The sequence below is a fragment of the Artibeus jamaicensis genome, unplaced genomic scaffold (assembly GCF_021234435.1).
Source record: "Artibeus jamaicensis isolate MK-2021 breed Jamaican fruit bat unplaced genomic scaffold, CSHL_Jam_final contig_391, whole genome shotgun sequence".
NCBI lineage: Eukaryota > Metazoa > Chordata > Mammalia > Chiroptera > Phyllostomidae > Artibeus > Artibeus jamaicensis.
Genome location: NW_026521814.1, coordinates 27,278,763 through 27,290,769, shown reverse-complemented (window position 1 = coordinate 27,290,769; position 12,007 = coordinate 27,278,763). Strand labels below are relative to the sequence as shown.

General features: G+C 37.5%; 1 pseudogene; it reads left to right on the top strand.

Annotated features, from left to right (window-relative positions):
- The first annotated feature begins 8,982 nt into the window (after nucleotides 1-8,982).
- Nucleotides 8,983-10,530, top strand: LOC119055204 (3-ketoacyl-CoA thiolase, mitochondrial-like; annotated as a pseudogene).
- Nucleotides 10,531-12,007: the final 1,477 nt, after the last annotated feature.

The following is a 12,007-nucleotide window of genomic DNA, read 5'->3' as shown; positions in this document are numbered from 1 at the left end:
AAAAAAGGTGAAAATAGAGGTCAGTGTGATGCATGTACAGGCCAAAGAACACCAAAGAATACCTGTAAGGCAGTAAGTAAGAAGCAACATGAAACATTTTCCCTCGCAATTCTCAGTAGGAACTAACCCTGGGACACCTTGACTTTGTATCTCTAGCCTCCTGAAACGTGGGGCGCTAGCTTTCTGTACACATTTTATGAAACTTCATTATAGCAGCCCAGTAAATTAATGGATCCTCAACAGTAGACTGTTATCTGATTTCCCCATTACGCTACATATCTCTATAGGTCCAAAATAGTGTTATTTTTTTCTTTCTACTAAATTATTACTACTAAAAAATTTCTACTAATTTTTTTCTTTCTACTAAAATTATTTGAGCTACTGAGAAAAATGATGTAACTCATTATGCACGTAATGGTCCCAATATTAAAAATATCAATAATTAATACCATATATAAAACCAAAGTGTACATCATAAAATAAATAAGAAATTAAAATATAGGTCATCATATAAAACAAAACAGCATATTGTACTTGGGTAAAAATAACCATATTGGACTGAACAACTTCTATTAAGTAAAGAAGAAAGTTTTTAATTATGTAATGTAAATGCTTGCCTAACTAATGGGATAAACTTGGCAAGCAGAGAGATTGGAGAAAAATGCGCATCGCAATTATTTTGAAAGTATTTCTAAATTTATTTTATAATTTAATTTGGTTTTAATTAAACAAAATAACTCTTTTGGCTCTCTGGGAATACAGGTGGGAATCAATGAAAGCTGTTTATCTTTTGGTTCTATATATAAAATTTTCATGGTAAGGTTTCTTTGTATTTTAAATATGAACTATAAAAGTGGAAATGTCTGTATATTGTATTAAAGGGGAGTAAAATGTTCTTTAATTTTGTAGGAAATTTCTTTTCTATTCTTTTATTTTTTCTCAGGTGTAGTAAAATATAACAGCTTTGTCTCCCAGAATTTTTTAATTTTCTTAAAGATTTTATTTATTTATTTTTAGAGAAGTGAAGGGAGGGAGAAATGAACCCAGGCATGTGACCTACACTGGGAACCACAGCCTTTTGGTTTGCAAGCCTGCACTCAGTCCACGGAGCCGCACCAGCCAGGGCCATCTCCCTAAATTTAAATCGAAGATTTTATACTGAAAATAAGGAATCTCTCATTAAATTTACTTATAAAAACTAACCTTTGTAAATTTATTGAGATCACAGAAATCCTAAAGTACCGATACATTTGCTGAAAAACTGAAAGATGTGATACATTTATTCAGTAAAATTTCTCTCAGCATCATTCTAAATCATTTAACTTTGGTTCAAATAATACTTAGAAGGATTTAATATTTTATAACAAAATTAACCTAAAGTTATTATGACATTTTTAGGAGAGAAACCTAATTATATATAAAGTGGTGAATGTAAAATCTGGCTATGAATTGTGAAGTGGTTTATAAACATGAGCCATGTAATTATTTGAGTTTAACTGAAGCCCCCAGAACACTCCCCTTAGTGTCACCTAGGAGCAAGTGTGAGTCGGTACTTTCTGGTGCAGTGAATGATTTGTACAGCATCAGACTTGCCATTTCCTGTTAGACCTCATGCTTCCCTGCCTTCCATCCCTTACCCAAGGCTAAATTCTTCTTTTTCTAAATTATTTACCAAACATCTCTTATTTTGTTTTATGCAGCTCTCATTTTGCTCCTTTTTGAAACTTTTCGGGTTGCTTTTTCTCCCCCCTCCTCCAGCAGAGCAAAAGAGCTAAGCAGTCAGTCTCCTGAGTGCTCACTATACACTCTCCTGAACACTGTAACCTTTGTGCATAACCATCTGTGCACGTGTCTTTCTCCATCAATGCATGGATGTTATTTTATTGTAAGACATTTTATTCTGATTACCTGTTGTTCATGATGGTCTGTAGAAGAAAGTTTACTGAGTTGGCTTAATCAAGTCATGTTTTGTTACATACTAGCCAAAGCACACAGGAATTACCTTCAACTATCCTTCAGTTTTATAATTCCTCACGGCAAGTAATTTGTGTGCCTTGGGATTCCCAGGACAGTCATAGTTTATGCTTATTATCCTGACTGCCTGGCTGGCTTGGGCTTTTCCCAGATTCATTAATTTTTAAATTAATTACTTTTATTAATGGGTACTTCCAAATAAGTGAAATAAATTGGATGAATCTTGAATTTTTATTTCCAATGGAAGCCATGGTTTCGTTCCATTTAAGCCATCAACCTATCCAGCAGCATCTGAAACATATTGCAGTGAATAGTGTTCTCACTTTAAGTGGTAGTTACATCTGAAAGAGGAGCAGCAGAAACTCATTTCTCTCTTTCTACCTTCTCCTAGACAAAACAACCAACACTTCCCTCTCGAGAGACTAGTTGGGAGAGCTCCCTTTTTCTGGTGTGTGGGGAGTGTCACATGTTGGATGCCATTGCTTCTGCTGGTTGCTTGGTTTACCAGTGTGATTCATTATATAGTGGCTTCTCATGGCCAGCAGCTGATTGGCTGAAACTTCCATGGATAGGAGTGAGTGATGATCAGCCTTAATGCAGTGGCTTGAACCATAATCTAGGTCTTAGTTTTCTCTCTGACCTTATCTTTACTTTGTTTCCAGTAAATTAGAAAAATTACCCTCAGATTCTCTTTCTCATAGAAAGAGGGCTGCTGTTCCTACATTTCTAGTTCTGGGAAAGAAAAATATTTCATGTAAATACCATGCATTTATGAGATTTGTTCTGCACAGCAGGCTTGGGACTTTCACCACTTAGCATGTTGTTTGACTTGGGTCATGCAGACGCCTGCTCCAGAAGGGTCCAGGGCAGATTCCCATGGAGACTTCATACACTGACCTTAAGTAGTATCTAAAGAGAGAATGAGTATCAGGTAGTAAATAAAAATATCTGTGAGCTGAGGCCCTTAATTGTATTAGATATTCTCTAATATCTAATATTTTGGGTTTTTTCTTTCATAAGACAGGAAAATTGTATAGGTCTGTTCCCAAATCTCTCTTGCCAAAATCAGTTTTAATATATCTTATTAAGCTACTTATACAGGTCAAATTTGCAGAATGGTTTAATCCTTTGCCTAAAACCAGGTTTGTTCTATTCATTTATAGCTAACATCCAGCTGTCCATAATGCCTTCTGAGTGTCCACAGGAGTTATTTTTTGTTAAAAAGAACAATGTACCACTGCGAACATTTTGAAAAAGACGAGTGTATTTTTAATATGATTTTCGAAAGTTTATTAAAAAAATCCATGGCCTTTTTTGTCATGTAGTAAATAAATATTACATATTGAGAGGTGATAATTTGTTAACAAATTAAATTGGGCTAATTATTTGAAAAAAGGAAATAAAATAATAAATTACTAGGGCACATTTTAACCAAGAAAGGCAATTAAAAGTTTGAAAAAATAGTGAAAGAAGCTTTTTACTTACAGTGGTTTTGCACTCCTGGAAAGAGATTGGATTGAGAATGATAACCTCAGGAGGATGGTCTGCTGACCTTTACTCCTGGCCTGATTTCACTTCAAGTTGCAGAAAACACGTGGGGGCGAAGGGAAACAATAGTTTTTGTTTCCACTAGGGTTCCTTTTTGTATACTTTTTTTTCATCTTTGAAAAAACATTTGTAGTCTTGCTGCCGGTAACAGTGATGTTTGAATGTATTCTGCAAAAGTTGCAAAGCTAGGAACTTATAAAATATTCCTGAGGTTGGCAAGTTTCACAAGATAAAAGGTTCACACAGCTCTAACAAGTAGCTGAAGAGGAGACAGGGGCAGTGAGCACCAGCGCAGCGGTTCAAAGCCCCGTGCTGAATTCTGGACCGCAGCTCCAGTGCTTACTGGGAGCTCCAAAAGAAGACATCCCTGCTGCGGTTATCCTTCACTGGGTTGTTTACACTTAATCTACCTGGCTGCAAAATAATTGAAAATATGAACAAAAAAGCTATGTTATACCTTCCTCTCTCTCTTCAAAGGAGATTAAAATTTTACTCTGAAGAGGATTTTTACGTTTATGCTTAGCTGCTTTTGATCTAGCTTGAAACAGGTTTGTAGTTTCTGTCAGCCCTTGTAACCAAGGAGAATGATTACCGCCTGTCACTGATCACCGGAACTGAAACCTGCACACATTTGTTTGGGGGCCTAACCGATCTGCGTGCTGTAATCTCGGTTCACTTCTGCCACATGCCATTAGAGACCAGTCATATCTGTTTTACGTGACAGCATAGCTAACAAGTATGATCAGTGTCCATGTATAATCGGTGTTTGTGGGGAAACTCTCTCTCTATATATAAAATAGATACTCATTATTGTCTATAAGCTTCATTCTACAAATATATGTAAATATATTTAAACATTGGTTGTAAAAACATCTTAGCCACCTAATGCACCTGCTGTTGATAATTCTGCTTTCTATTCTTAATTTGCAAAACAATTTTATAGTAGTGTCTTAAGTATGGAGAGGATGTGTGTGAAAGAACAAAACCAAACTCCTGTCTAATGAATATGCATCAGGATTTATGACATAACAGAAAAACAATAAAATGTAAAAAATACAAGTAATTATAGACTCTTTTGGATAATATATAAAAGATTCATTCATTAATTAAGTAGATGAATTAATTAATGCCTTTACTTAAGATACAGAAGCTATCTTAATAAAACAAATCCAGAAGTCTCTGGGCTCCAAATCTGGGCTGAGTCACCTGGGTGATTTGATGTTTCACCAAAAATCTCTGCACAAGATGTGATGTGCATGAGTAGGTGGGTTGTCATGATGAAGCTGCCAATCATTGGTTGCCCATAACTGAGGCCTTCTGAATCATCCAAATAGTTTTTGCAAAGGAATGTTCAAGCTTAATGCAAAATTTGGTGCAGATTCATTGCTCTACTTGTTCATTTTGAAGGTGACAGCCACACAGTACACATGCTCACTCAATGGGAATCCATAGCCCCAAATGAATAGTACAGTAAAATTGTGATTGTTCACACATGTGCATTCCAGTCCACTCTCCTTGGATGCCAGGTTCCATCAATGTCACCCAAACTGTTTTTGCTAGGTTGACAATAGTTGACATTTTTCTGGACAGACTTCATATATATATGTCTTGGATTCTTATCCATTCAGCTCCCCTGTGTCTTTTTGATTGGAGTATTTAAGCTGTTTACATGTTAGACGATTATTGATAGATATATATTTACTTCATTTTATTCTCTATATCCATGTTTCTATTTTTTGTTATGGTTGTTTTACTGCTTCTTTTTTAAAATTGTATTTACTTATTTTTAGAGAGAGAGGAAGGGAAGGAGGAAAAAGGAGAAACATCAATGTATGGTTGCCTCTCATGGGTCCCCTACTGGGGACCTGGCCTGCAACCCAGGCATGTGCCAGGACTGGGAATTGAACCAGCAACCCTTTGATTCACAGGCTGGTGCTCCATCCACTGTGCCACACTAGCCAGTGATGTTTTTCTTCTTCTTAAAAAAGATACTTTAACTCTTCTTGTCGTACTGTTTTGGTAATAACAAACTCCTTTAGCTTATTTACTCTGGAAAGTTTTTTATTTCTTCTTCAATTCTAAGTGATAGTGTTGCTGGGTGAAATAATCTTGGTTGTAAGTCCTTGCTTTTCATTACTTTGAATATTTTATGCCAATCCCTTCTGGCCTGAAATGTTTCTTCTGAAAATCAGCTGTCTTACTGGAGATTTCTTGTAGGTAACTAACTGTCTTTGGCTTTCTACTTTTATGTTTCTGTCTTTGCCTTTAACCATTGCCATGCTAATTAAGATGTGTCTTGTTGTGAGCTTTTGGGTTCATTTTGTTTGGGACTCTCTGCACTTCCTGGACCTGTGTGTCTATTTATTTATTTATTTATTTATTTATTTATTTATTTATTTAACCAAGTCAGGGAAGTTTTCTGTCTTTATTTCTTTAAATAAGTTCTTGATCTCTTGCTCTCTAGGATTTGGTTGTTGTTATGCATAATATTGTCTCAAAGGTCCCATAAATTATCCTTTAGTATTTTTTTCTTTTTGATGCTCTGATTAGGTGTTTTCTGCTACCTTGTCTTTTATACCACTGATTTGATCCTCTGCTTTTTCCAACCTACTATTTATTCCTTCTTTGAATTCTTTGTTTCAGATATTCTACTTTTTATTTTTGATTTGTTCTTTTTTCTATTGTTTTCACATTCTTTTTCACATTGCTGTTATTTTCATTAAGTTCCTTGGGCATCTTTATCATCATCATTTTTTTTTTCATTCTTTATCCGGTAAATTACTAGGCTCCATTTCCCTTAAATCTTTTTCTGGAGATTTCCCCTGTTCTTTTATTTAGGGTATGTTTCTTTGTCTCCCCATCTTGGCTGTCTGTTTGTTTGTTTCTATGCATTAGGTAAACCTGCTGTGACTTTCAGTCTTGATAGAGTGGTCTAATGTATAGGTGTCCTGTGGGACCCAATGGTAAATCTCCTTGATCCTCTGAGGTTGCTGTTCCAGGAATGTTTTTGTGTGTGTGTGCGTGTGTGTGTGTGTGTGTGTGTGTGTGTGTGTGAATTATGTGTCTGTCCTGCTGTAATTGAATATTGATTGCTGTTGACTTGTTCAAGCATGGGGTAGACTCTAAGGCTGGCTGACTGTGAGATCAGTCTCAACCACAGTGTACAAACTATGTGCAAGTGCTGACCACACAAAGCAGAATTCACCTAAGCAGGGTCTGGTGCCTGTCAAGACCTTCTTTTGGGCATGCTGCTTGTGAAGCTAATTCGATCCTACTCTGATGTTGTCTCTGAGTGTGTTGGTTCTGGGGCTTTTTGAAAGAAACTCCGGTTCAGACAAATGTCAGATGCTGCCTGTGACTGGCCCTGGGCCACCTGTTATTAGCTAAAAAATGATCCACAATTTGTGACTGCCTTTGCTGAGCCTGGGTATGTATAAAAAAAACAACCTTATACCAAGGCTGGCTTTTACTAGCACCAGGTCCAGAGGCAGCTCAGCAAATGCTACAATGCATCCTGAGATCCCCCCTGCCTGCCCAGCTTGTCAGCTGCATTTTAGACCTAATCACTGAAAGCTCCTCTGGTGGTACTCAAGTTGCATGAGGTAGGTCCTCAGTGAGTCACCATGTAAGGAAGGGCAAATTGTGTTTACTAGTTTGATACAAGTTCAAACTCAGTGTCAGTGCTGGGTCTGAGGTGACTCAGCAAATGCCATAGGTGTACCAAATCTAGCTGTCATTGTTGGGTGCTCACATATATTTATAGTTGTGCATGGTTTCAAGGAGCCATCAGGGTGAGGCTAGCAGAGTATATCAGGCCCAGCTAGACCAGGATTTAGGAATTTGAAGGGAGAGCTCTGCACCAGCCATACATGCAAGGAAAAAGTGGCCCCTGTCCTAGTCCTACGCAATTCAGTCTGTCCCATATTCTACCAAGGGCCTGATCTCAGCAATGCAGGGCTGCAAGAAGTGGAGAAGATGGTGCTAGTATAACTCCCACCAAGGGGTGGGGTTGTCCAGGCTTAGGAGAAAGTGGGTAGGGTGGCCCCTCCTCAGAGACACACAACTCAGTCAATGACATCCCTTGAGTCTGCCCAGACTTCTTTTTTAAAAAATATATTTTATTGATTATGCCATTACAGTTGTTCTATTTCCCCCTTCATTCCCCTTCACCCTGCACACCCCTGCCCCAACCATTCCCCCCTTTAGCTTATGACCATGTGTCTCAAGTTCTTTAGATTCTATATTTTCCCTACTATTCTTGCCCTCCCCCTATCTATTTTATACCTACCGTCTGTGCTATTTATTTTCTGTACCTTATCCCCCCTTCTCCTTCTTCCACTTCCCTGTTGCTAACCCTCCATGTGATCTTCATTTCTATGGTTCTGCTCCTGATCTAGCTGTCTTCTTAGTTTGCTTTTGTTTTAGGTGGGGTTCTTAGTAACTGTGAGTTTGCTGTCCTTTCACTGTCCATCTTTGCAATGAAGAAATAGCCAAACTTTCAGATGCCCAGACTTCTATACCCCAGCTTAGACAGCTGCCTTCTCAGCGGCTCATGAGCTTTACAGGGTGGGAGACTATTGAATTCTCCTAGGTACTGTATGGAGGCGAGTGTTCCACCCAAGAAAGATGATGTCTGTGGTGTTAGAAAGTAACTTAGCACAAGTATCATGGCAGCTGTTTCTTCAGTTCTCTCTCCACAATCGAAGTTACCTGTCTTTCCTCACACATGTCTAGTCCAATCTGCCCTTCCTCTGCTGGGGACCAGGGTAAGTAGCTATGAATAAGATTTTTTGCATTGACCTTTTAAGAGGGTGCCTGAATTTCCTTCTTAGAAATGCTTTTGCTGTGTCCCATAAATTTTGGGTTGCTGTGTTATTATTTCCATCTTTTTTTCAAAGAGGGAATATAAGGAGGGATGAGGTAGAAGCGGGAAAAGGGGGGTTAAATGGCCATGGAAGGAGACTCAACTTGGAGTGGTAAACACACAATACAAACACAGGTGATATGTTGTAGAAGTATATATCTAAAATCTATAAATTTATTAACCATGTCACACCAACAAATTCAATTAACAAATTAAGCAAGCAAAACAAGGGGTAGCTGTGTCTCTAGCAGATTCCTGTCACTCCCCAGATGACAGGATACCTGCAGATGTTCACAGCCAGACATTATGTGGGTGCCTGTTCCTGGCTTTGGTGTTCTGAGTTGGGGAGACTTCCTTGGGGATCAGACATCATGCTTGTTGGGTAGAAGCCCCCATGGCTGAGATGTTCCTCCAGATACTCAGCTATCACCCGTGGCACCAGGGTCAGCCCTTTTTGCATCTCTGCCCTTCCTACCAGTCTTGATGTGGCTTCTTCTTTAAGTCCTTGGTTATAAGACCTCTCTTCAGTTACTCTTCAGTCAGTTATTCAGGTTGCTTGCTCTATATTTTAGTTGTAATTCCATTTTAGACCTAGGATGAGGTGAGTGTAATAACTACCCACTTTACCACCATCTTGGATCTTGTAGATCTTCTTTATTATAAAATCATAATAATAGTAAAACTATATTTTTATCTCAATATATTAAACATTTGTCCTTAATTTTTTTAATACAGAATTCTTCTTAGAAACTCAGTATAAAGAAAACCACAAGTGCAATAATAAGAAAGCAATGAAGACTGATTTTATATTTGCCAAGTTTTTAGGGGTCTCCATCTATGACTGCTCATTGCCTCAAATTATGCTATGCTCCCCAGAATCTGATTGACAAAAATTCTATTGAAGATTAATTACATTTGTCTACAAGTATTTCTGTTATAACTGAAAAATAAATTAACCAGAGCTTTGAATTGGAAAACAAATGAAGCTTTGTTACTATAAGTGCCCAGAAGAAAATGAAAGTTTTATTTATTACCTCTTTCTACCTTGCTGTATGTATGTCTTCCATTTGTCTGTTCTTGAGTTGTGTTTTTTACAATAAACTGTCAAATAATTATTTAGTTGCCTCATGCTTGGTAAGGCATGCTAGTTTGCATGTGGGAATCTCAGAATATACCTTAGCTCTTACTATTATTAGGATTCATGATTCTGGTTTTCCATCCATTGTGAATGGACATCATGAAATTTGTGTTAAAAATGCTGAAATTGTCCTGTGTTGGAGGGCCAAGAACATGAGCCAGACTCCCTTCTATGTCAGAAACATGTGTATTAGAAACAAGTTTGGATTAGATCTCAAGCTGGAAGATTCTTTGTGAGCAGCATTAACAGCTCAGCATGTTCAATTCCCCATGGGAATTACTGCAAAGAATTCTGCTGAAAAATAGAAAATAAACAGAGAAGAATGTAACAAATATGCCGTATCATCACAACAGAGGTGTAAAGATGTTAATGAAGCTGGTTACTTTAATAATGAAATGGTATCAACTATGATGTTGACAGAGAAGAAAACTGGCAATGAAAATAGATGAGTTGCTTGTCACCAACAAGCCTGGGAACAGTTAAATAAACTTCCTCCAGTGTTGAAGAAAGACGAGACTGTCACTGCAAAGAATGTGCCAGGAATAGCTGATGCTTTCACAGCTAGTGAAGATCCTGTTATAAAACATAAGTTCACAGCACTGGCAAGAATTATGGGCTATCTTTTGTCTGGATATAATCCTTCTAACATGGCTATTGGTTTTGTCCCTGCTATCATTGGGGAAAAAAAAAACAAAACAAGACTGAATCTTAAGGACATGGATTTGGTGGAGATGAATTAAGGTTTTGCTCCTCAGTACCTGGCAGCTAAGAAGAGCTTGGATCTTGACCTAAGTAAAATCAATGTGAATGTTAGATCTATTACTTTGAATCAGTCATTGAAAGAATCTGGATCAATAATTATCTGGTTCATGAATTAAGGTGTCAAGGTGGAAAATATGCTGTTGGATCAGCTTGCATTGGTAGTTGCCAAGGTATCACACCCATCATTCAGAACACAGATCGGAAAAGCAAGGAGCTCACCATGGCCCTCTGTTACTTGACTTGATCAGTAAACATTAAAATAGGTAGAAGTGTGTCATTAATAAGACCTCAGGTCAAAAATAAATTATTTAAAATTTGCACCAAAACCACATCTGATATATTTCTGAAATAAAGTCTAATTATAAAAAGGCTTTAAAACAAATAGTGTCCTTGGCAACCACCACACATACCTTAAATAACATCATTGCAAGAAAATTGAAAAAAATGTTGCCTCAACTTCCAAAAATAAATACATACAATAATAAATCAGTGATGATTATCTCTATGAAGAATTCTCCATTCTCTTCCATTTTTTAAACGTTTTATACTTTGCATTCTATTAACAATCTTCAATGGAAACATGTGAGAAAGAGCAAGCTCCTGACACATTGCACTTGGCTGGTACTTTCAGCTGGGCCTTGGTGTTGGCTAGAAGCTTACCTGGCCCTCACAGCTGGCCTTTGGGTTTCTTGTTGAACTTTTTTTGACAGAATCTCAAAACTAGAGAGATCTTTTTGTGATGATGACGGATAAAGACAAGACCAGTCATATACTCATGTCTGAGCCTGAAATATTGTTCAAGCCACAATAACCAAGTATAACTTTTCTTGACTAATGTGAGAAACTTCTATTCTTGAATTAATTACATTGGCCTCACTACAGTCTATCTCCACACAGATAAGATACTTTGAGATGCCCAATCATAGAGTAGATACCACTTCCTGAAGTTAAACAAGGCAGGGGGAAAGTCCTGCTTCTTTTAATCCAAAATAACTCTGGGTAGACTTTTAAAAATAATCTTTGTTATGGCTAATTTTATATTTTAGTTGTTTGGGGTAAGAAATGCACAGAGAGCTAGTAAAACATAGTTTCTGGGTGTGCCCATTCAGGGTGTTTCTGGTAGAGATTAGCATTTGAGTTGGTGAACCGAGTAAAACAGATGATGGTACCCAATGGGACTGGCTTCACCCAATTTTCTTGAGGGCCTGAATAGAGCAAAAAGACAGAGGAAGAATTCATTTTCTTTCTTCTTATTGAGCCAGGACATCTACTCCTGCCCTTAGACATTGGGAATTCCAGGTTTTCAGGCCTTTGGACTTGGGCTGAATTATATCACTGGTTTTTCTGATTCTCTAACTCACAAATGCCAGATTGTGGGACTACTTGGTTTCAGTAATTGTGTCAGCCAAATTCTGTCTCTTTCTCTCACCTTTATGCAGAATCTCCTTTGGCTCTGTTTCTGTGAAGAATGTTGGTTAATGCAACTTTTTACCAAGACATTGCATATGGACTTTCTTGCTGCAAACAAGAGTAAACCCAGGCATTCTGGTGGTCTTTGGCTATGGGGCACTACCTCAAGAAAGAGAAGTGTTTAAAGACTGGATTAGAATGGAAATATTACCTAAGTCCTAGAGAAATACATTGCAGAAAGATGGAAATAATGAGCAAAGTTTAAATTTCTCTGCTTCTAGAATTTTAGATGGTATAACACTATGGAGTAC